General features: G+C 34.9%; 1 long non-coding RNA gene across 3 annotated transcripts; it reads left to right on the top strand.

Moving 5' to 3' along the window:
- Positions 1-1,855: 1,855 nt before the first annotated feature.
- On the top strand, positions 1,856-18,905 carry LOC121750446. 3 transcript variants are annotated; one of them, XR_006039866.1, is made up of 8 exons: positions 1,856-1,963; positions 2,972-3,071; positions 4,687-4,734; positions 8,779-8,878; positions 10,416-10,541; positions 11,197-11,259; positions 18,267-18,343; positions 18,722-18,905. It is a non-coding gene; the product is annotated as an uncharacterized LOC121750446 (long non-coding RNA). The 3 variants fall into 3 exon arrangements; XR_006039864.1 differs by lacking the exons at positions 1,856-1,963; positions 2,972-3,071; positions 4,687-4,734 and adding an exon at positions 5,339-7,770; XR_006039865.1 differs by lacking the exons at positions 1,856-1,963; positions 2,972-3,071; positions 4,687-4,734; ... (1 more) ...; positions 10,416-10,541; positions 11,197-11,259 and adding an exon at positions 16,155-17,964.
- Positions 18,906-23,121: the final 4,216 nt, after the last annotated feature.

The following is a 23,121-nucleotide window of genomic DNA, read 5'->3' as shown; positions in this document are numbered from 1 at the left end:
TTGAATGAATATTATATTTGGAACAACACCAAATATAAATTATGTACGATTTCTCGTACTTTAATTTTTGGTTATGAAGAACGAGATAACAAAATTTAATAAAGGACCGTGAATTTTAATTGATGAAGGAAAATACGAAAAATATATAAATGTATGAATTTATTTTGGACTTTCCAAAAATAAATTTGAAGTCCAATTAAATATGAAATAACTTGAATTTTAATAACTCTTTAAATCCATTCTAGCTTGGGCTTGTAATTTAATTGTTGATTTTTGCCCAATTGAAATTAAATCATGGGAGCCCAAGTATGGATTTAATTTAGCTAAGCCCAAATTAATTTTTCTTTCCCCCCACCACGTCCGACGGTTCTTTCTTTCTCCCCCCCCATGATGTTCACGGTTTTCACCTCCCCACTTCCCCATCAATATCTACACCCCAAAAGCCACCCCCACCTTCATATTACACAACAAAAAAAAAAGAGAGAGAGAGGCGGCGAGAGGAAGTGCCGAGGAGAAGGAGGAAGCTTTGAGCCATCCATCTTGTGTTTTCTTCCATCTTTTTCAATCTTCTTGGAGGTATAATCCATTCCTATCATAAAGCATGTGTTGTTTTAAGCTTTACATGCATATAGCTTTGATTATCCTCCATAACCAATTCAAGTAAGAAACTAACTAAGAATCAACCGAACGATCGCCGCGCGTAACCGAAACTTAGAAAGAACTTAGCTTTATGTTCATAACACGTGTTACGAGCCTTAGCGGAGTGTTTCCGGGCGGGTTCGGAGTGGTTTCGGAGGGGGAGAAGCCGCCGCCGGCGACGGGCAGCGGCGGGCAGCCGCGCTCGACGTTCTCGGTGCGGATGACGGCGGCCGGTGACGCGACGGTGAGGCAGCAACCCCGGCGTGGCGAGGCAGCAGCCCCAGCCGCACGGCAGCGGCGACGTGGACTCTCCTCCGCGGCAGCAGCTCCCGCCGGCGAGCAGCGAAGACAGCAGCTTCCTCGGCGGCTCCAGCTGCGGCGGCAGGCGGCTCCAGCCGCGACGGTGGCAAGCCGGAGGGAGAACGACGACGACGGCAGTGGTGGCGGTCGGCTGCTGTGTGATTGCCGAGAGAGAGAGAGGACGACGGGGAGAGAGAAAGAGGGAAGAGAGAGAGAGTGTGTTGGAGAGGGAGATGATTTTGGGCCAACATTTTATTAAGTTTGGGCCATGTACTTGTAATGCCCCAAAACCCACCTTAGACGGAAAAGTGAATTTTCGGTGCTGTAAATCGTCGAAATTAGGGTTTTCGGCGAATAAATCAAAATAAATAACAAAATAAATTATGATAATTCGATAAATCATGGAATACTGAAATACAAGTCTTAAATAAGTGTTAGAAAAGATATGTGAGCAAAGAATTGAGTTTTAATGAATTTTAGAACGTTTTTTAGAAAAGTCGCCGATTAGAGTTTTTAGGCGAATTTGCCGAGAAATATTAGGAATTTCCATTGGAAAATAATTTATATGGAATCTAGAGATCAAAAGAAGTATAATATAAGTAATATTGTGCAAGAAATTAAAATTTAATCGATGTTCGTATAGAGAATTCGATAGAAGGGTATTTCGGTCTTTTTACATTAATTAAATCAATTCTTTCTCTTTATTTGGAAAGTGCCGATTTTTACTCATCAACTAGGAATGAAATGGCTGCAAATTTTATTTTAAATATTAGAGAGAAGTCTAGAGACAAGGCTTTACAAGTAGTTTAACTAAATGTTGCCAAATGTCTCCATTTTTAGCCATGGAAAAATACTAATGTTGGGAGACTAAAAACATGAGATATCATCTTTCTTCGTCATTCTTCTCCTCTACAAAAAAAAATCGGCAGCCACCTCTCTCAAATCACCATGGCTATTTCCTCTCACATTTTCTTAAGTTTATCGGCGAATCGAACATGTAATCGCGTAAACGTTAAGAAATCAAGTAAGGTCTTTCTTCCTATACTATTTTTATAGCATGAAATTCAATATATATATTAAGGTTGAAAATCTGAAAATTTCGAGCTCCATAGGTGTTGGTGCATAAATGGTTTTATGTTCGATTAATTGTCGAATACGTAGCGTATAGACGCCGTATGCCACGGTTTGATGGATAATTTCAAAGTTAAATTGCCATGGTATGAACTTGATGTTGAGATTGAAAATACACCTTAGGGTTTGTGGTTTTAGTAGTTAGATGCTCAAGTTAGATGAAATTTATGATTAAACATGAATTGAAATAGAATTGGATCATCAAGGTTTAATCCCCTGTTTTTCAGTGACATGTTCCGAATTGTTTGGCATGAGTAGAATAGTGGACACTTTGGTTTAACAATTTCTATAATAACTATGATGAGTCTAGAGGATCCCTGATTTTTATGGAGAATTTTGAAGTTCTTTTACTATGTGTATAAATTGTTATAACAATACAGCTACGAACTGTCAAAATTCTGGTACTTTGTCATATATTGGTATGTGTTATCCGAAATATTCAGGGCATTTAAGGTCGATGAAAACTTGATTGCATAATTTCTAAATTAACTATAAGGTGTGTAGTTGTTCTCTAAATTTTATGACGAATTAAAGAGTACAAATATCATTTATAAAAATTGTTTAGAAACTGCTGCCGGAAATGGTCTGATTTTTGGTAGTCTGTGGGAAAACGAGAATATCTCTTAAACTATTAGGAATCTTTGAATGAATTTTATTGGATTATAAACCAGACTTCATTGGGTATTTAAAAATATTAGGGTAAGTCTCTAAATCCTTCCGTATGAATATAGAAGTTTTATGACGAATCAGTCCAATGCAGTTGTTATATTAGAAAGTTAAAGAATAAGAAGATATTAAGTTAATATAGCAAATTAATTTATTTAGATGATTTAATGATGAAAACATGATCATGGGTAAATATGAGTTATTGATTGATATGCTATTTATATTATGCATAAAGGCGAAGGAGCCTATAGCGTGTTTTGAACACAAAAGGAATGGACCTAGAAGATAGCGAAGGGTAGGAAGGTGAAATAGGCTTATATTCATAAGCCTGTGAGGTAGCGTATCCTCTCTATGGTTTTTGATTCCTTTGGCTGAGATGATGTGTGCTATAATGTGATTATATGTGAGATGTTAATTAAATAATGTGCTTAAATATTTTTATGGTTTAATATGTGGATTATTATGATACTAATTCATTTTGATATGAATGATCTGCGGAAAAATGGTACGAATATGAATAAAAGACATTGGATATGATATGCAATGAAATGTAATAAATTATGAAGATCTGAATAGTGTGATATATGTCTGAATAGATTATGAAAAGATATCTGAATGTATATGAAAAAGAAGTTATCTGATAAGTAGAGCCTAAATAAAATGAAACAAGAGAATGTTATATAAAGGTTATAAAAGCATATACTAAAAGTTTAGAATGTCTGTGAATTCGATAAGAACGATTATCTGAAGTGATTTTTGGAAATGGAATAAATGTGAGAGAAAAGAGATTTGAAATAAGAATATGAAATAAAATGTCCCGTTTGCTTGGTCATATGTGTTGGGTACAATTGGCATGCCATAGGACAGCAGCGCTGCATTATATGTGATCACTCGTCTTCTGGATAACCGAAGCGAGGATTGTCTGTTATCTGATGGGCCCCTATCTGATCTGTCTGATCTGCACCCTCATGGGTGGTCTGATTATCTGTCTGCACCCTAATGGGTGGTCTGAATTATCTGTCTGCACCCTCATGGGTGGTCTGATTATCTGATATGCACCCTATGGGTGGTCTGTGCGGAGTCCTCTCGAGGACAAAATCCGTGTCTGCATCTGATTCTGTTTCTGATCTGGTCCGTGTACCCTACCTGAAACCAAGCAGATATAGGGGTTATATGATAAGATAATATAAAATAATATCTGATGACTTCTGAATAAGAATATGTAATCTGTTACGTATAAAATAATATCTGATGACTGGTGAATAAAGTTCTGTTATATGTGATAATATAATAAGATAAGATGAAATAATATCTGATGACTTCTGAATAAAGAATCTGTAATATGTGATCTGTGATATTTAATAAGATAAGATAAAATAATATCTGACGACTTCTGAATAAAGGATCTGTAATTTGTGATCTGTGATATTTATAAGACAAGATAAAATAATATCTGATGACTTGTGAATAATAATATGTGATGGATAAAATAATATCTGATGACGCGGGAATAAGGATCTGTGATATGTGATATGTGATTTGTGAAATATGATATATGATATGATTGTTGATCGGACCTCACGCGGAAGAAATGATATATTATGTTGATCGGTCCCCGCTCGGGGTAATTAACACGGAAAAATAGTATATGAAAATAAATGATAAAAGGAGAAAAATGTGATACGAAATAATATATGACAATATGTGAAATATCTGAAGAGACATAAGTAAGAATATATGAAAAGGTTGTATGATGAAAATACATATAAGTTTGATATAGTGATATTGTAAGTAATTTTTGGAAATTTGTGAAATTAAAAAGAAAACCAGCAAAAGATTAAAAATGAAATAATGTAGTTACTATTGTCTTAGATGAGATGGTCGGATTCTGTAGTTTGGATATTGCTACTGGGCTTTCGAGTTCACTCCCCCTCTTTTCCCCCCCTGCAGGTTGGAGTTGATCTTATGTCAGTGATGTTGCGCAGCTTTGCATCTTTGGTGAGTCACTGGTGGTCAACTTGGTTTAGTAGTCGTGGCATGTTGTGTAATAGTTTAATCTTTAATCTTCCGTTGGATAAATGTTAAGTTTTTAATTGTGCTTTTAAGCTAAAAAGAAAAAAGGAAAATTTCAGCACGGGTTTTCGATACTGAAACGTGACATCACTTATTCGGTGGGTTTACCTACCAGTTAAGGGGTGTTACAAGTTTTGGTATCAGAGCCTAGGTTTAGGCGGTTCTGGATAAAAGTGAGTCAATAAAGTGTGTAGAAACATGTCACGTAGAAGTAAATGTCTGTTAGTACCAGTGACTCGATGCAGCTGCCTATGTCTAAAGTGGAAAGAAGTTAGCAAAGTACAGGACATAGTTTCCAGTGTGACTGAGAAAGATGTTATATGGGACTGGTCACCCCATATAGCTCGAATCTCGGTTGAGTCGGTATGTGTAAACGATTTTAAAAAAAATTGCAGGGATGATGTGTCTGAAAATGTTGATGAAAAGTGAGTTTTAATGAAATATACTAATAAATAAATGTAAATTATGAAAGAGTATAAGTAAAAGAGAAGAAAAAGAGTTATAGGAAGGATATGGAAAGAAAGTAAGTTATAGACTAAGTGACCATTATGATATAAAGGTGTAACATGAAAATTCACAAAGGTATGTGAATTGTCTGATATAAAGTGGATTAAGAGTCATAAAGTAATATCCTATAATGATAAACAAAAGTATAGAAATATGTGAAAGGAAATGTGTTTGGCAAAATGATAAATATTGAAATGAAAACCTTTGAAACTATAAGGCATTATACGAATAAAACCATAAATGTGCGAATGAGCAAATGCGACGAATAAGAAATAAATGATATAATCTGAACACGTGTGCCCCTATATGGATTATATGTGTATTCTGAATCGGACAATATGAAATATGACGTGATGTGATGGAAATATGAACTGAATAATCGTGCATTACAATAAGCTGTGTGATATGAAATGTGATACGATTAGAAATGTGAACTCTGTGAGAACTATGTGTGTGCTCTAAATGAGCTATGTGTACTTGAAGATGAAGTGTATAATACGTGATGTGATGCGATATGAGTTGGATATGTATGTTCTGAACGGGGCATTTGTGTGCTCGAGATCTAGCTATATGCATGTGAAATGTGATATGATTGATATGTGTGCCCAAGTGAGGGCAATAAATGGCTCATCGAGACCTATGTAGAAATTATTAGGCAATGTTTGCTACCTTGAATAAATAAGCTTAAGTGTAGAGATGTTATTTAGTAATCGCTATATCTGATGATATTTAATGATGCATAGGAATGTATAGAATTATATGATGTTTTCGGATGAAGTGATATATGTGAATGCGTGCCCTAAATGGGTTATACGGTGCTCAAAAATGAATTATTAGCATATAGTGTGATATGATGAGAAATTTGTGCGCTACATGTGATAAAGGAGCGTGTTCAAAGTTAAGTCATATGAGATGACATATGATATGATTGAAAGTAACAAATTCATATGAATTATATGCTTGAAACGAACTATGAGAAAGCGAAAATATTTATGATCGATACATGATGGGATTCGAAAATAAATATGGTTGTTGATGAATGTTAACTTGTTATTTGAACTTTGTTGTGAATTGTTGGGTTGATGTGATAATCTATTATTAATATTGTATCTTATTGGTTTTTGGGCATGCAGTAGTTATAGAGGAAATGCTGCCCAAATTTTGACAGAAGTTCATAAGATAAATTAATACGAAGTTGTGATAATAAAATGAAAGGAGAGAATGTATGATGTGTTGTGAATGATAATGAATGGAAACGTAATGAAAATATTATGATGATATATGGAAAATGAAATGCACCATCTTATGGGCTATATGCGCCCGAATAAGGGCTATATGGTATATGATGAGTATGTGAATTATACATATATGTGATGAATATGATATGTACGCCCCATGTGGGCAAAGAAAAGATGCAAATAACATGGAAATTACTATGTAAAGAAATGATAATGTGACATGATGGAACCAATATTATCAATATGATATATTAGGGTGAAATATGAACTTATGTGGCATTATATGTGAAAGTTGGATAATGTGATTATAAGTGCGATTTTGTGACTTGATGTGGAGAAATGAGGATACGCTACGAATAGGAAATGACGTTATGCCATGAAATGGCTTAAGAGAAACCATGACGCTTCTAGGAGTAATAAAATTCGATGGAATTTCGAGGACGAAATTCTTTTTAGGGGGGTTGAGTTGTAATGCCCCAAAACCCACCTTAGACGGAAAAGTGAATTTTCGGTGCTGTAAATCGTCGAAATTAGGGTTTTCGGCGAATAATTCAAAATAAATAACAAAATAAATTCTGATAATTCGATAAATCATGGAATACTGAAATACAAGTCTTAAATAAGTGTTAGAAAAGATATGTGAGCAAAGAATTGAGTTTTAATGAATTTTAGAACGTTTTTTAGAAAAGTCGCCGATTAGAGTTTTTCGGCGAATTTGCCGAGAAATATTAGGAATTTCCATTGGAAAATAATTTATATGGAATCTAGAGATCAAAAGAAGTATAATATAAGTAATATTGTGCAAGAAATTAAAATTTAATCGATGTTCGTATAGAGAATTCGATAGAAGGGTATTTCGGTCTTTTTACATTAATTAAATCAATTCTTTCTCTTTATTTGGAAAGTGCCGATTTTTACTCATCAACTAGGAATGAAATGGCTGCAAATTTTATTTTAAATATTAGAGAGAAGTCTAGAGACAAGGCTTTACAAGTAGTTTAACTAAATGTTGCCAAATGTCTCCATTTTTAGCCATGGAAAAATACTAATGTTGGGAGACTAAAAACATGAGATATCATCTTTCTTCCTCATTCTTCTCCTCTACAAAAAAAAATCGGCAGCCACCTCTCTCAAATCACCATGGCTATTTCCTCTCACATTTTCTTAAGTTTATCGGCGAATCGAACATGTAATCGCGTAAACGTTAAGAAATCAAGTAAGGTCTTTCTTCCTATACTATTTTTATAGCATGAAATTCAATATATATATTAAGGTTGAAAATCTGAAAATTTCGAGCTCCATAGGTGTTGGTGCATAAATGGTTTTATGTTCGATTAATTGTCGAATACGTAGCGTATAGACGCCGTATGCCACGGTTTGATGGATAATTTCAAAGTTAAATTGCCATGGTATGAACTTGATGTTGAGATTGAAAATACACCTTAGGGTTTGTGGTTTTAGTAGTTAGATGCTCAAGTTAGATGAAATTTATGATTAAACATGAATTGAAATAGAATTGGATCATCAAGGTTTAATCCCCTGTTTTTCAGTGACATGTTCCGAATTGTTTGGCATGAGTAATATAGTGGAAACTTTGGTTTAACAATTTCTATAATAACTATGATGAGTCTAGAGGATCCCTGATTTTTATGGAGAATTTTGGAGTTCTTTTACTATGTGTATAAATTGTTATAACAATACAGCTGCGAACTGTCAAAATTCTGGTACTTTGTCATATATTGGTATGTGTTATCCGAAATATTCAGGGCATTTAAGGTCGATGAAAACTTGATTGCATAATTTCTAAATTAACTATAAGGTGTGTAGTTGTTCTCTAAATTTTATGACGAATTAAAGAGTACAAATATCATTTATAAAAATTGTTTAGAAACTGCTGCCGGAAATGGTCTGATTTTTGGTAGTCTGTGGGAAAACGAGAATATCTCTTAAACTATTAGGAATCTTTGAATGAATTTTATTGGATTATAAACCAGACTTCATTGGGTATTTAAAAATATTAGGGTAAGTCTCTAAATCCTTCCGTATGAATATAGAAGTTTTATGACGAATCAGTCCATTGCAGTTGTTATATTAGAAAGTTAAAGAATAAGAAGATATTAAGTTAATATAGCAAATTAATTTATTTAGATGATTTAATGATGAAAACATGATCATGGGTAAATATGAGTTATTGATTGATATGCTATTTATATTATGCATAAAGGCGAAGGATCCTATAGCGTGTTTTGAACACAAAAGGAATGGACCTAGAAGATAGCGAAGGGTAGGAAGGTGAAATAGGCTTATATTCATAAGCCTGTGAGGTAGCGTATCATCTCTATGGTTTTTTATTCCTTTGGCTGAGATGATGTGTGCTATAATGTGATTATATGTGAGATGTTAATTAAATAATGTGCTTAAATATTTTTATGGTTTAATATGTGGATTATTATGATACTAATTCATTTTGATATGAATGATCTGCGGAAAAATGGTTTGAATATGAATAAAAGACATTGGATATGATATGCAATGAAATGTAATAAATTATGAAGATCTGAATAGTGTGATATATGTCTGAATAGATTATGAAAAGATATCTGAATGTATATGAAAAAGAAGTTATCTGATAAGTAGAGCCTAAATAAAATGAAACAAGAGAATGTTATATAAAGGTTATAAAAGCATATACTAAAAGTTTAGAATGTATGTGAATTCGATAAGAACGATTATCTGAAGTGATTTTTGGAAATGGAATAAATGTGAGAGAAAAGAGATTTGAAATAAGAATATGAAATAAAATGTCCCGTTTGCTTGGTCATACGTGTTGGGTACAATTGGCATGCCATAGGACAGCAGCGCTGCATTATATGTGATCACTCGTCTTCTGGATAACCGAAGCGAGGATTGTCTGTTATCTGATGGGCCCCTATCTGATCTGTCTGATCTGCACCCTCATGGGTGGTCTGATTATCTGTCTGCACCCTAATGGGTGGTCTGAATTATCTGTCTGCACCCTCATGGGTGGTCTGATTATCTGATATGCACCCTATGGGTGGTCTGTGCGGAGTCCTCTCGAGGACAAAATCCGTGTCTGCATCTGATTCTGTTTCTGATCTGGTCCGTGTACCCTACCTGAAACCAAGCAGATATAGGGGTTATATGATAAGATAATATAAAATAATATCTGATGACTTCTGAATAAGAATATGTAATCTGTTACGTATAAAATAATATCTGATGACTGGTGAATAAAGTTCTGTTATATGTGATAATATAATAAGATAAGATGAAATAATATCTGATGACTTCTGAATAAAGAATCTGTAATATGTGATCTGTGATATTTAATAAGATAAGATAAAATAATATCTGACGACTTCTGAATAAAGGATCTGTAATTTGTGATCTGTGATATTTATAAGACAAGATAAAATAATATCTGATGACTTGTGAATAATAATATGTGATGGATAAAATAATATCTGATGACGCGGGAATAAGGATCTGTGATATGTGATATGTGATTTGTGAAATATGATATATGATATGATTGTTGATCGGACCTCACGCGGAAGAAATGATATATTATGTTGATCGGTCCCCGCTCGGGGTAATTAACACGGAAAAATAGTATATGAAAATAAATGATAAAAGGAGAAAAATGTGATACGAAATAATATATGACAATATGTGAAATATCTGAAGAGACATAAGTAAGAATATATGAAAAGGTTGTATGATGAAAATACATATAAGTTTGATATAGTGATATTGTAAGTAATTTTTGGAAATTTGTGAAATTAAAATGAAAACCAGCAAAAGATTAAAAAGGAAATAATGTAGTTACTATTGTCTTAGATGAGATGGTCGGATTCTGTAGTTTGGATATTGCTACTGGGCTTTCGAGCTCACTCCCCCTCTTTTCCCCCCCTGGAGGTTGGAGTTGATCTTATGTCAGTGATGTTGCGCAGCTTTGCATCTTTGGTGAGTCACTGGTGGTCAACTTGGTTTAGTAGTCGTGGCATGTTGTGTAATAGTTTAATCTTTAATCTTCCGTTGGATAAATGTTAAGTTTTTAATTGTGCTTTTAAGCTAAAAAGAAAAAAGGAAAATTTCAGCACGGGTTTTCGATACTGAAACGTGACATCACTTATTCGGTGGGTTTACCTACCGGTTAAGGGGTGTTACAGTACTTCTTTTAAATTGATGGGCTTCCTAATTAAATTTTTGGAGGAATAAGGTGGGCTAAGCTTAATCTTATGGGCCGGAAATTAAAATTTAATCGGAAAAAAAATATATTTAATTAATTTCCGGAAGACTTTTTAAATAATGAACAATTTACCTAAGTATGAAATGATACCTTTTTTTTAATGGTAAATAATTATGAAAATTTAAAGTATACGCTTGAATAATTTTTAGAAATTATTTTCGACGTTATGGAAAATACGAGGAGCCAACGAAGGAAAGAACGAGCGTAAGCGGCCGACCGGCGTCGCACGCGACGCCTTGGGTGGCCGCCGAATAACCGAAAATGCACGGAAATCGAGAAAGAGAATTAAAAGATTTGAATTAGAGTGCATGCATTCTAAATATCGTCGTTACCGAGAATTGATATGAATTTTATGTATTTTCCGAGAAGGTGGTTCGCACGCACTCTAACAGTCGGAACGAGGAATTCTTACGGAAATCATAAGCTTTTGAGGTGGGCTTTATTCTTTAACGTTTATTTTAAATCAATATGTTTACGGTGTTATAAGGATGTTTCTATAAGTATGTCATGCCGTGTTTATGTTTTGAAACTGCCTATCTGTTTGTCTACTAGAATAAAACTCAACTAGACTTTGATGGTTAACGAATTCGGGTCTAACTAGGGTCTACACCCTACTTAGACTAGTGCACTGATGGGGATCGTGAGCCGTCCCCTAGGTCGGCCGGTCCAGTGATCGAGATTGTGGCCACAGTCTCGTTTCACATGATGGTTCAGATATGGTATATGATGGAGGATGATGTTGGTCCGCGCGGACACTTTTTAAGGAAATGAACTTTAGTGTCTCTCGGCCTTTTTAAAGTAAAACCCGGGATTCATTCGATGATGGCTTGACATATCTTAACAGTGAATGTTTTTGGGCATGAGTTCACTGGGTGCACCAAGTACTCAGCCCCTGCATATGTTTTCCCTATGTGCAGGTTGAGCGGGGTCGGGAGGCGGAGAATGTTGAGCGATGATCCAAGAACGTATTAATCACTGTTCCGGTTACTATTATGTCTTCATACATAGTAGTAGCTAAACTCTCAAAATCGCTTCCGCTACTCAATGTTTTCAGAATTTCTGTTATTTTTCTTTGAACTGTTGAACTCTGTTACTTCTTTTATGGTTGAACTCTGTTATCTTTCATTATGAGACTTGGGTTTTGAAACGTTGATCGATCTAAACGGAATTTCCTCTTTGATTGTTAAGTTGTATTGCCTTGAATTGATTATTCCCCCTTCTTCCCCGCTTCTTAGTTCCCCCACTAGTCACGATTTTTCCCGTGCTTCCTATCCTTAGGAAGTGCGGTCGTGACAGAATGGGTGTCGGACCTCTTGGAAAGCCCAATGTAAGATGTACGTCCTCCTCTTCCAAGGTTAGGTTCTCACCTCCAGATAATGGAATCTGGCACCGAGCTAGATTAAATCTGGTGAGAACCCAATACGCTAGATATCTAGGAATCTCCTTTATATTGAAATTTAGTATAGCTCTGAAACCCAATTCTTGAACGGCTTCTATATGCCTTGGAGTTATCCTTTTTAAACAATTCAGAAACTCTGTTGGTGTCCGTCGGCAGTACAGATGGTAGACTTTCTTCCTTCTAGGTTTCCTCTGTTCTACCTCTTCTTGTGTTGTACTCGTCTCTGCCTTTTGCTCGGCCAATCTCTGCCAAAACTTCTGTGCTATTGCAATAGGAATAACATCATCAATAGCTTCCTCAAAGTCCAACCTAGGCTGCTTCACTGCTGTCCAAAATAAGACATCAGTACAGGATTATAATCGACGGTATCAATAATGTATCGCGTTAATCTAATGTAATACATACTACTTGATAAATAATGTGTTACAGTTATCCAAATTAATGTAAACATCCATGTATAATCATAATGTACAAAATTAATCAATTAATGCACAGATGAATAAAACATCCACTCAATTACAAGCAAACTATGAAAAGATTGTTGTAGCTTAAAACAAAAACATAATGTACACCACTGCCTAGTGCCTACAATAAACCCTAGTCCCTAAACCCTAAACTACTCGATGAATACAAATGGCAAATGCAAGAGATTTCTCACATGTAGTCTGGGTGGGTTGGCTTTTAAAAGGTCTACCTCTTTTCGTCATTCTTGTTCTGTCAGACAAACCAAAAAACAAAAATTAATAAGATTTCCTCTACAAAATTGACCAAAACACAATTCTAAAGCAGTAATTAACTACAAACTTCAATAATGGACAGAAACACAAATGGACACGATTTCATAATTTACGAAAAAGTCGACCAAACGTTTGTGAAAATCGTGACATTGTTTAGGAGAACACAGTGAATCGTCGACTAGGTGGTATTTTGACGGTGAAAATCGGCGATTAAAAGTGTCTATTACTAAAAATTGGAACTTTTTAAACCTACCTTGATGTTGTATGCAAATCAATGGTCGCGCGCCAACTGAATCATACTACAAACTGAGAATCGTCGACCGACGGTTGTTTTCACGGCTAAAATCGATGGTAGGGATGTTGGTTCTTCGATTTGAGTACCGGCTAGGGTTTTGCAGAGGGTTGGAATTAGGGGAAACGAAATTTGGATCGTGGGTTGAGGAGTAGACGGTTGGAGTGAGAGAGAGAGAGTGAGTAGATGGAAGGTCTATGAAAATCCCGCTTAATTATCGCAGCTTCCGTTTAGAAACGTGTGTGATTCACTGTTGTTTTACAATTATACCCATATAATGTACCGATTCTTCCTAATAATGTAACACAGAGTCAGATATCAAAGTATCATCTAGTCCGTCCATCCCTTTAATCTAATGGTTGATATTATATTGGAACTTAACACCAAGAGGGAAATATGAGGTTAATGCTCCCCTATATAGGGATGAATTCATATCCTTTTTCTAATTATTGTATATATATATATATATATATATATATATATATATATATATATATATATATATATATACATATATATATAGGTTTGTGTTAAAATGACAACACCTCTTAAAGTGACACCAAACCACCATTCCTAGCCAATCATTTGTACACGTGGACGAATAATCAGCTGCCATGTGGCAATAATAAAAAACGATCAAGAGTAAATTTTCTCGGCCTGCAATGTCCAATACGCTAGACTGCAATTTTTGCACGTATGCAATATCCAATATGCTAGACTAAAATCTATAGATTGCAGTGTACCGTTTATACTATTGTAGTGTAGCGTTTATAATATTATAGGCTACGTGGTGTCATAGTGTCACTTTAAGAGGTGTTGTCATTTTAACGCACCCATATATATATATATACATATATATATATATATATAGGGTGCTGTTAGGTTGAGATAATTTAGCTAAATTGAGAAATGAGATGCAATCTCAGCCACTAATCCACAAGATTTGTGAAATGTCAACAGCTATCACATTATGTCAACACGGGGGTATAAGTGTCATTTCGTGTTTTAATGTGTCGGATTGTTGACATGGCTTGTATGTCTAGTTGACATGACTTATAATTGTTGTTGACATGGTTTCTATGTGCAGTTGACATGGTTATATGTGTAGTTGACATGGCTTGTAACACAGTTGACATGGCTTGTACGTGTAGTTGACACGATATGTACCGTAGTTGACATGACATGTATGTGCCGTTGACACGATATGCACCCTAGTTGACATAGTGTCACCAGCTGACTAGTTTTATTGGGATTGATGTTTTGAGAGAGGAATAAAGTAAACTGAATCAAAATCTAAATCAATTCAATTCAATTCAGATGCTCTCACAATCAAATCTAAATCTCAAATCCAACAAATAAACACACACACACACACAGTAATATTTTATTGAAGAACAACAATTCAAGCAGGAACGAAATTCCCAGTCCAAACAATATCCTTGAGCGCCGGTCTCAGCTCTTTGCTGCAGAACTGGTTGTACTCCAACGTATCACCGCTCGACTTCTTCACCTCCACCACCACAACCGAGAATATATCCGCCGCGATCCCCAGCTTCCCCTTCCTCCCAGTCACAGATCTGGAGCGGCTGAGGAAAGAATCGTTGAATCGGCGTCGGATTGCGGCAAATCCGGAGAGGTTGAGGAAGGAATCGTCGAATTGGTGTCGGATTCCGGCGAATCGCGACCGGATCTAGACTATCTGCTCGAGGCGTCGGACGACGAGCTAGGGATTCCACCTCCGGCGGCGTCTCCGGTGATTTCATACAAATCCAGAGAGATGTGATATGAGTCAGAAGAAAATACTTCGCCGACCATAACAATCTCCCCCGCCCTGCCTATACAACTCTATATATACAATGGATCCTCGCGAAACCCCCATCCAGATCATACAACCGCTCGACGATTCATCTTAATCGCTCTTTCGCCGCCGCGGCTGCTTCAGCTTCCCTTGCTTCGATCGGAACCCCGCGGGCCCCACGTGGTGGTAGAGGATACGCCCCGCGGAGATCTCTTCCAGCGGCAACTCCTTGTGGCTTCGCGGCGTGGGCGCGGTGATGAAGATCCGCGAGTGGTCGGAGCTGGTCGCCGGCCCTAGGTGGAAGACGTTCATCCGGAGGTTCAATCAGCATAAATTGTACCCTTTCATAATAAATTTACCATTATACCCTTTCATAATAAATTAATCTAAAAATATTTTTTGTGTGGCAAAATCTGGACCACTCATTTAATAAAAATGAGTGGCTGATGTTGCATCTCATTTCTCAATTAGCCTAAAAAATCTCAATTGATCATGGACCTATATATATATATATATGGTCTTGTTGAGTTGAGATTTTTTGGCCCAATTGAGAACTAAGATGCATTTTTAGCCACTCATTCACAATTTTCGCGCGATGTCAACTACTGAGACATTATGTCAACTAGGGGGCATAATTATCATTTTTGCGCGATGTCAACTACAGAGACATTATGTCAACTACGATGTCAATAGCAAACGTTATTTATGTCAACTACGATGTCAACAACAAATGTTATTTATGTCAATTACGATGTCAATACCAAACGTTATTTATGCCAACTATTATGTCAACAACAACATTTTACGAATAATTAATGTCAACAACAAATATTTTCATGTCAATGGCCTATATTATTTATGTCAACAACAACATTTTACATATAATTCATGTCAACAACAATGTTTTACATATAATTTATGTCAACAACATTTTTCATAAAATTTATGTCAACGACCTATATAATTCATGTCAACAACAAACGTTATTATGTCAATGAGATATATAATTCATGTCAAGGATAAACATTTTCATGTCAACGACCTATATAATTAATGTCAACAGCAACGTTTTACATATAATTAATGTCAACAGCAACATTTTACGTATAAATTATGTCCATAACAACATTTTACATATAATTGACATTGTATACATGTAGTTGACATGGATTATATATGTAATTGATATGGATTCTATATACAGTTGACATTACATGTGTGTAGTTGATATAAATTTTATATGTAGTTGACATGGATTATATATATAGTTGACATTGTTTTCGTACTCAACAACAAACAATTTCATGTCAACAACTTATATAATTTATGTCAACAATAATATTTTAGGCAATATCACAAACACCTTATCTACACAACTCACAAATTCCAGCTACACAATCGAATTAAAAACTGCATCCATATATTTCATAAATTAATCATGATTGTTGGATGTCAAATAAATCGGCTTCTCAAATTCATCTATATATTTCACAAATTCATCTACAAGTTCAAAGCGGGACCCACAAACCAGTAGAGAATCCATCCCCAATCACTATGAAGATGGAACCGTATGCGAATATGTTGAGCAAAAACAACAGCCCTTTCTCGCCGACATACAGCCCCACCACCTTCTCACTCAAGCTCATCGATTCCCAATCCTATGGCGCTTGCTTTTTCGCTACCGCTCTGCCTCCGCCGCCGTCGCCTTCCTCATCTGCCTTGAGCTGCATTTGAATTGGATTTCTACTGTCTCCACCTTCCAATTCAAATTTCAATCAATGATGCTAAGCAATTCGATAAGCATTCATCCAATTCAACCAATCAATTGCTCATGAACGAATCTAACAGCCACTCGAAACACAACCAAGAAAAATCGAACCAGAAAATGGCCAATTAAAACCGCAATTCCCCAAAACTGAAACCGAATCGAGCACCGGAGATCTCCAATTTACCTTGTCGGGCCCCTCGCCGCTGAGATCTGCGCTCTCGAGCGCCTTCTTCCCGGCAACAATGCAGTACCGCACTCCGGTCGCTCTTGTCGTCGATGTAGCCCTCCGCTTGGAAGCCCCTGATCTGGCTGCCGAACCACGTGGGGAACTTGGAGGCGTCGAAGCGGTCTATGGGGGTGACGCCGCTCTCACCGGCCAGCGGCATCTGGGTGAAAATTGGGTGAAAATTGATCATCTGGGTGAAAATTGAGGATTTCAAGTTTGGGTTTTTGGAGATGAACCCCGCTGCATCTGGCGGCGATCAAGGGGACCATTCTACCCTTTTGCAATAAATTAATTCAAAAATAAAATCTATGTGGCATTTTCTAGACCACTCATTATGAAAAAATGAGTGGCTGATAATGCATCTCAATTCTCAATTGGGCTAAAAAAATCTCAATTGATCACAACCCTATATACATAGAGGTGCATTAAGGTCCTTACACCCCCTTAGTTTTAAATATAACACTAATATCTACCCTTGGATTATAGATTTGGATGGTGATGATTTAAAGTATCCACACTACATTAATTCATTTGTAAGCTACATTACGAGGGTGAAATCGGAATGAAAAAATTTGAAGGATTAGTTTTAAACTGCATATCCATGATTTCCGCCACTTTAATTACAATGACGATACACATTCCATCATTCTCACAACAATTCACAATTTCGCCTCCTCAATTTCTCTCTCTCGTCGAAACCCAAACCTCCCAAATCTGTGAAAAATAAACCCTAGCTTTACTGTTTTGTTCTGATTTGACGATGCCGCCGGACACTGCAGTTGAAATCGATGCTGTGTTGCGTCGATTGAATGCATCAGATCCACTGGTTGTTCTGATTTGAAGACGCCGCCGAATAGGGTAGGAGAAATCGACGACCTTTGCCACGTTATTTCGAGAAATCGTGGCTGAAGAACAAGGTAGGAGAAATCGACGATTGGCTTATGTTAATCAGTGATTTTATGTGTTTTTCATGATCATTGCATTGAATCTTGTTGGTTACGGTGCACTGGTATATGTTTTTGTTTTAGTTATTCATTGATTCAATCAAATGGTTGTCAAATCTACATGGTATCTACTCAGTTCTGTGGAATTGTGAATCGCTGTTAGTTTTTTTAATTCTTTCATTACTCTTTAGACTCATGATTAGAATCAGTTGTTAATAATTATTATTTTTGTCAAAATTGAATCTTGATAGAGTTATTTTTATCATTTATATTAGCATCCTGTAGCAAAACAAAACTGACAACATGTTGAAGAGAGGATCACCTTACAAGAGCCAACCAACTCAAAACACAGGTGATCGAATAGCTACATTATTTACCACTTAAATGCTACATTGTTTCTGCAAAAATGTACATTAAGTGCAACTTACATTATTTAACCCAATATTTACATTACTTCATACTAATGTGCTACATTATTCTGTATTATGGTATGATCTTTTACTTTTTTTAGTTTTTCTGTACATTATTTACTCAAATTTTCCATTATTCATACTGATGTACTACATTATTGTGTGTTACATTATTTACCAATATTTACACATTGTTGCATCAAATATTTACATTACTTTAAACTAATATGTTACATTATTATTTCTTATTGGTGGTAATGTAAATCTGTATTAGCCAGTAATGTAACATTTTGGCTAATCAATTATCTGTTTGTGAATAGGTAGAAAGAGGGCGCCAGTCAAATTCGATGACGATGAGGAGTTCGCTTGTGTTGTATTTCCTTTTTTTAATTTGTTGTAATATGATGGAAACAGAAAATAATGAATGAGCTGTAACCTAGTTTTTGAAAACAATGAATGCTTTTGAAACTGTTACCTATTAACTAAGGTTTTTTGGATGTAAAAGAGTTGTGATGTATATTCGCATCTAAATAGTGTAACATTTATATATCAAATAATGTACATTTACGATCTAATAATGTTGACAGAGAGGATTCCGATATTAAATTACTTGATGTTAAACGTATACATTATTATTGAACATACATATGTTGGTGCCCCAATATTTTGGTAATGTAATTATACTTCACAGTAATGTAGATCATTAGCAATTAGTAATGTGGAATTATAACAATATCATATGTGATAATATTATAATGTAGACACCACATGAAATAATGTAAGTCTCATATACATTAAACGAATATATTTGTACATTATGATCCGTATGAATTCAAAGAACACTAAGTCAACCACGAGCTTTAATAACTAGGTTGGTACTATGTCCTAACCCCAGGATAGCTTAACACTACAGAATGAGAATTAAGTTCCGACCACTTAGCTTACCTACAAAAAGTTGTGGGTGTTATACCCTAGCCCAATGGATATATTAACCCTAGGGGAATGGTTCTAACTCCCTCCCTTAGTGAACGTTGTGTTACTGAGTCTGTACTACACCCTAGCCCCATGGACTGCTAAACCCTTGGGGAATCTACATTATTCATTACTGAGTTTGTACTACACCCTTACTTTCTGCCCTCAGCGAACAAAAAAAAATCTACATTATTCAGTAAAAGACAGATACATTAAATGAATATATTCGTACATTAGAATAAGGTAAATGTACATTATACTACAAAATTCGTACATTAGACACTGCAAACTTATCTTGTTTCCATGACTGACGATATCTACGTACATTAAACTAAAACAAATTGTACATTATAAAAATAACAAATACTATTGTTTAAACAATGAAGAAACCATAAATTCGTACATTACGAAAGATAAATTTCTAATTTCTCAAAAAACTGACAAGAATAAAAAACGTTAACCACAAACAAATATTTGCATTATAAAAATGAAATTTTAAGAAGAATAAATGTATACATGAAAGAGAATGCCTATTTAATTAAGGAAAAGAAACCATATAATATATTTTCCATCCATAAAGGAGAAAATCAATGAATGAAATAACTGATACAAAATACGAGTGCCAAGTATGCCCTTTTTTATTTTTTTATTAATTAAATTAGTTACATGTGGCATATATTTCGGCCATTAGATGAACAAGATCTTATGACTGTAATTAGTTTTCTTTTTTACAAATATTTAGTGTAATGACCTGAATACATCCATATATATATATATATATATATATATAGGGAGATGATCAAAATAAGTATGTGTTTAAATCCAGAAATGCAGACCAAATCTTGGCCCTAGGATTAGATGATCTAATGGTCAATAATTAACCAAAAACACGGAAGGTCATAATTAAGCAATTTTAGGTCATATTATAATATTTGAGTTTAATGTCATGCTAAGATCGTTTTAGGTCATGCTTTGTTAGCATGACCTAAAAATTACCTAATTATGACCTAAAAGTGACCTAATTATGATATTGTTCTGCGTTTCTGTATTTAAATCTAGTTTTGCATAGATCAAAACCCTATATATATATATATATATATATATATATATATATATATATATATATATGTATATGGATGTATTCATTTCCTTTTTGTATCTTTTGTTCTATTGTTCTTTTTAATCTCAGCCCCACGATTTTGTCATCCGAGGGTTAGATTGATGCCACGTGTCATTTTATAATGCAGATTTTTAGTTGAATAATGCACACCGACTAATAATGCACCATTATAGTGTAATAATGCAAATCATCACAACCATCCAATTCAAGGATCCAAGGGTTGTGATTAAAAAGAAGCTTGGACTGAAAAGCTGCGAAGGACCTTAACACACCCCTATATATATTTATATATATATATAGGGGTGCATTACCCTCCTTATCACTCCCTAGTATAAAGCATAGGACTAACATAAGCCCTTGGATTATGATTTTGGACGGATGAGATGTACATGGAATGTGATGGACCGTGTTACATCATTAGGGGTATAATGTAATTATAAGGGTATAATTGTAAACATTGGTATATCATCAGTTTTAAAACTGCAAGTGCGATAATTACTCCATCATTCCACTCTCTCTCTCATCAACTACGTCTCCCTAGCCACCCCACATTCACAACGAGAAACATCTTCCTCCATCGTTTCTCGTCGTAAAGATGAAATTGAACGGACATCAGTCCGTCGTCTCTCTATTTCTGATCGTCTTCAGTATTTTTTGTGTCTTCGGTATAAACAATCTGTAAATCTCATCGCTCATCTCGAAATCGAAGACCCCTTCGGCTGAAATAAGGTAATCGCCGATTAAAATTTGTCTTGTCTACCCTAGGGAAACCGATTTTCATTGCGTATTAACATTGTTGTCAAGCTTTTCGTCAACATTAGTTCATCGATTGTTATTGATTACCCTTTTTTACTCAAAATTGAATCTTGATAAATTTAATGTCATTTACAGTAGTATACTATATCTGATTGAAATTGACAACATGGTGAAGAGAGGGCGACCGTACAAGAGAAACCCAACTCAAAATATAGGTGATCGAATGTGTACATTAATTGGTAAATTTACCCATTGTTTAGGGCAATTTGTACATTATGTCATACTCAGGTTCTACATTAATTGGTTCTACATTATTTTAGCTAGATCTGTACATCATGTAGCTAGAATACATTCTTTATTTGTTTGTGTTTCATCATTGAATCAAATTCGTACATTATTTCTATATGATGTTGTACATTATTGTTTTTATATGCTCTATTTTATATGATTTTATTTTTTTTATGTCTGCTTTAGATATCATATTGTAAATAATGTACGAATATTAGCATTTAATGTACACGTGTAAGTATTTAATATTTAGCAAGAGTTAAATCCATACCCTTTGGGTTTAGCAATCCATAGAGCTAGGTTGTAGTGCCACCATATGCATTGAATTTCATTTTTTTATTTGTTTTAGATTGCATACAGTACATAATGTACGAAAAGTGGCATTTAATGTACATGTGTATAGCAAGTGATGTACCTGTGTATGGATTTAATGTGCACATTAATTACATTGCATTGATACATTATTCAGTCTTATGTGTACATCAAGTCTTCTAATTTAAAGCATTATATTACATCGATTATTTCGTTTTGTACAATCCTTATTATTCATTGATACGTTGTGTTCTTAGACATTCAATTTACATCTAGACTAATAAATGTATGCTTGTCTTATTAGAATCAAAGTGGAGAGCGGACGACTTCGATGATGACTTTGATGAAGACATTCCTCTATCATTTATACACCAATTTAGGGAGGAAATGGTTGCGGAAAGGGTGGCCGAGCGTGCTGTCGCGCTACATCATTTACATTTTTTATAATATTCATGTTTTAGCGCTACATCGTTTACATTGTTTATAATATTCATGTTTTAATGTAAAATTTTACTTTTGTACGTTAATGATAGCATTTCTGCATTACACAATTGTACATTATTTATTGTATGAATAGTACATTAATTGTTTAAAAACACGTACATTATTTATTAATTGTGTTGGTTATGTACATGTAAGGATAATGTAACATATCATGACATAATAATGTACCATTGTAATAGAATAATTGGAAGAGGCACATACAAGTCATAACTAATGTAGTCAATCAATAGTAAATAATATGGTTACTCACTGCCCAAACGAATGATGTACAAAAACTCATAATTAATGTAGTCATTCACTAGTGAATAATGTACGGAAACTCATTAATAATGTAATCATTCAATATAAAATAATGTAGATGTCAAAGCAATTGTTAGAAACATTATGTTTGGGAAACAAGCGAAATAATATCAAGATTTGTTCTTCTCCTTATGCTTCTCTTTGCCTATATCCGTATCTTTTTCTGGACATGATCTCGAATCATGATGGCACATTGCACCACATGTCCTACACTTTCGAAGCGATCTGCTCGCCTCCTTTATAGCCTTTTCCCTTTGGGAGATCATACAACTAGCATCTGTACACAAAATAGTATACATTATATGATTATATGATTATTTTTCTACATCACTATTAGGCATGTACATTATAAAACTATATTCGTACATTATTTCTTGTATAAAATCCAAAATAGAAATTAGAAAGCAAAATTATAAGCATGTGTTGGTAATATGTCCTAGCCTCATAGATTGCTAAACCCTAGGAGAA

Source organism: Salvia splendens, chromosome 10 (assembly GCF_004379255.2).
Source record: "Salvia splendens isolate huo1 chromosome 10, SspV2, whole genome shotgun sequence".
NCBI lineage: Eukaryota > Viridiplantae > Streptophyta > Magnoliopsida > Lamiales > Lamiaceae > Salvia > Salvia splendens.
The sequence above is the reverse complement of the archived record's forward strand: the minus strand, read 5'-3'. Positions and strand labels throughout refer to the sequence as shown.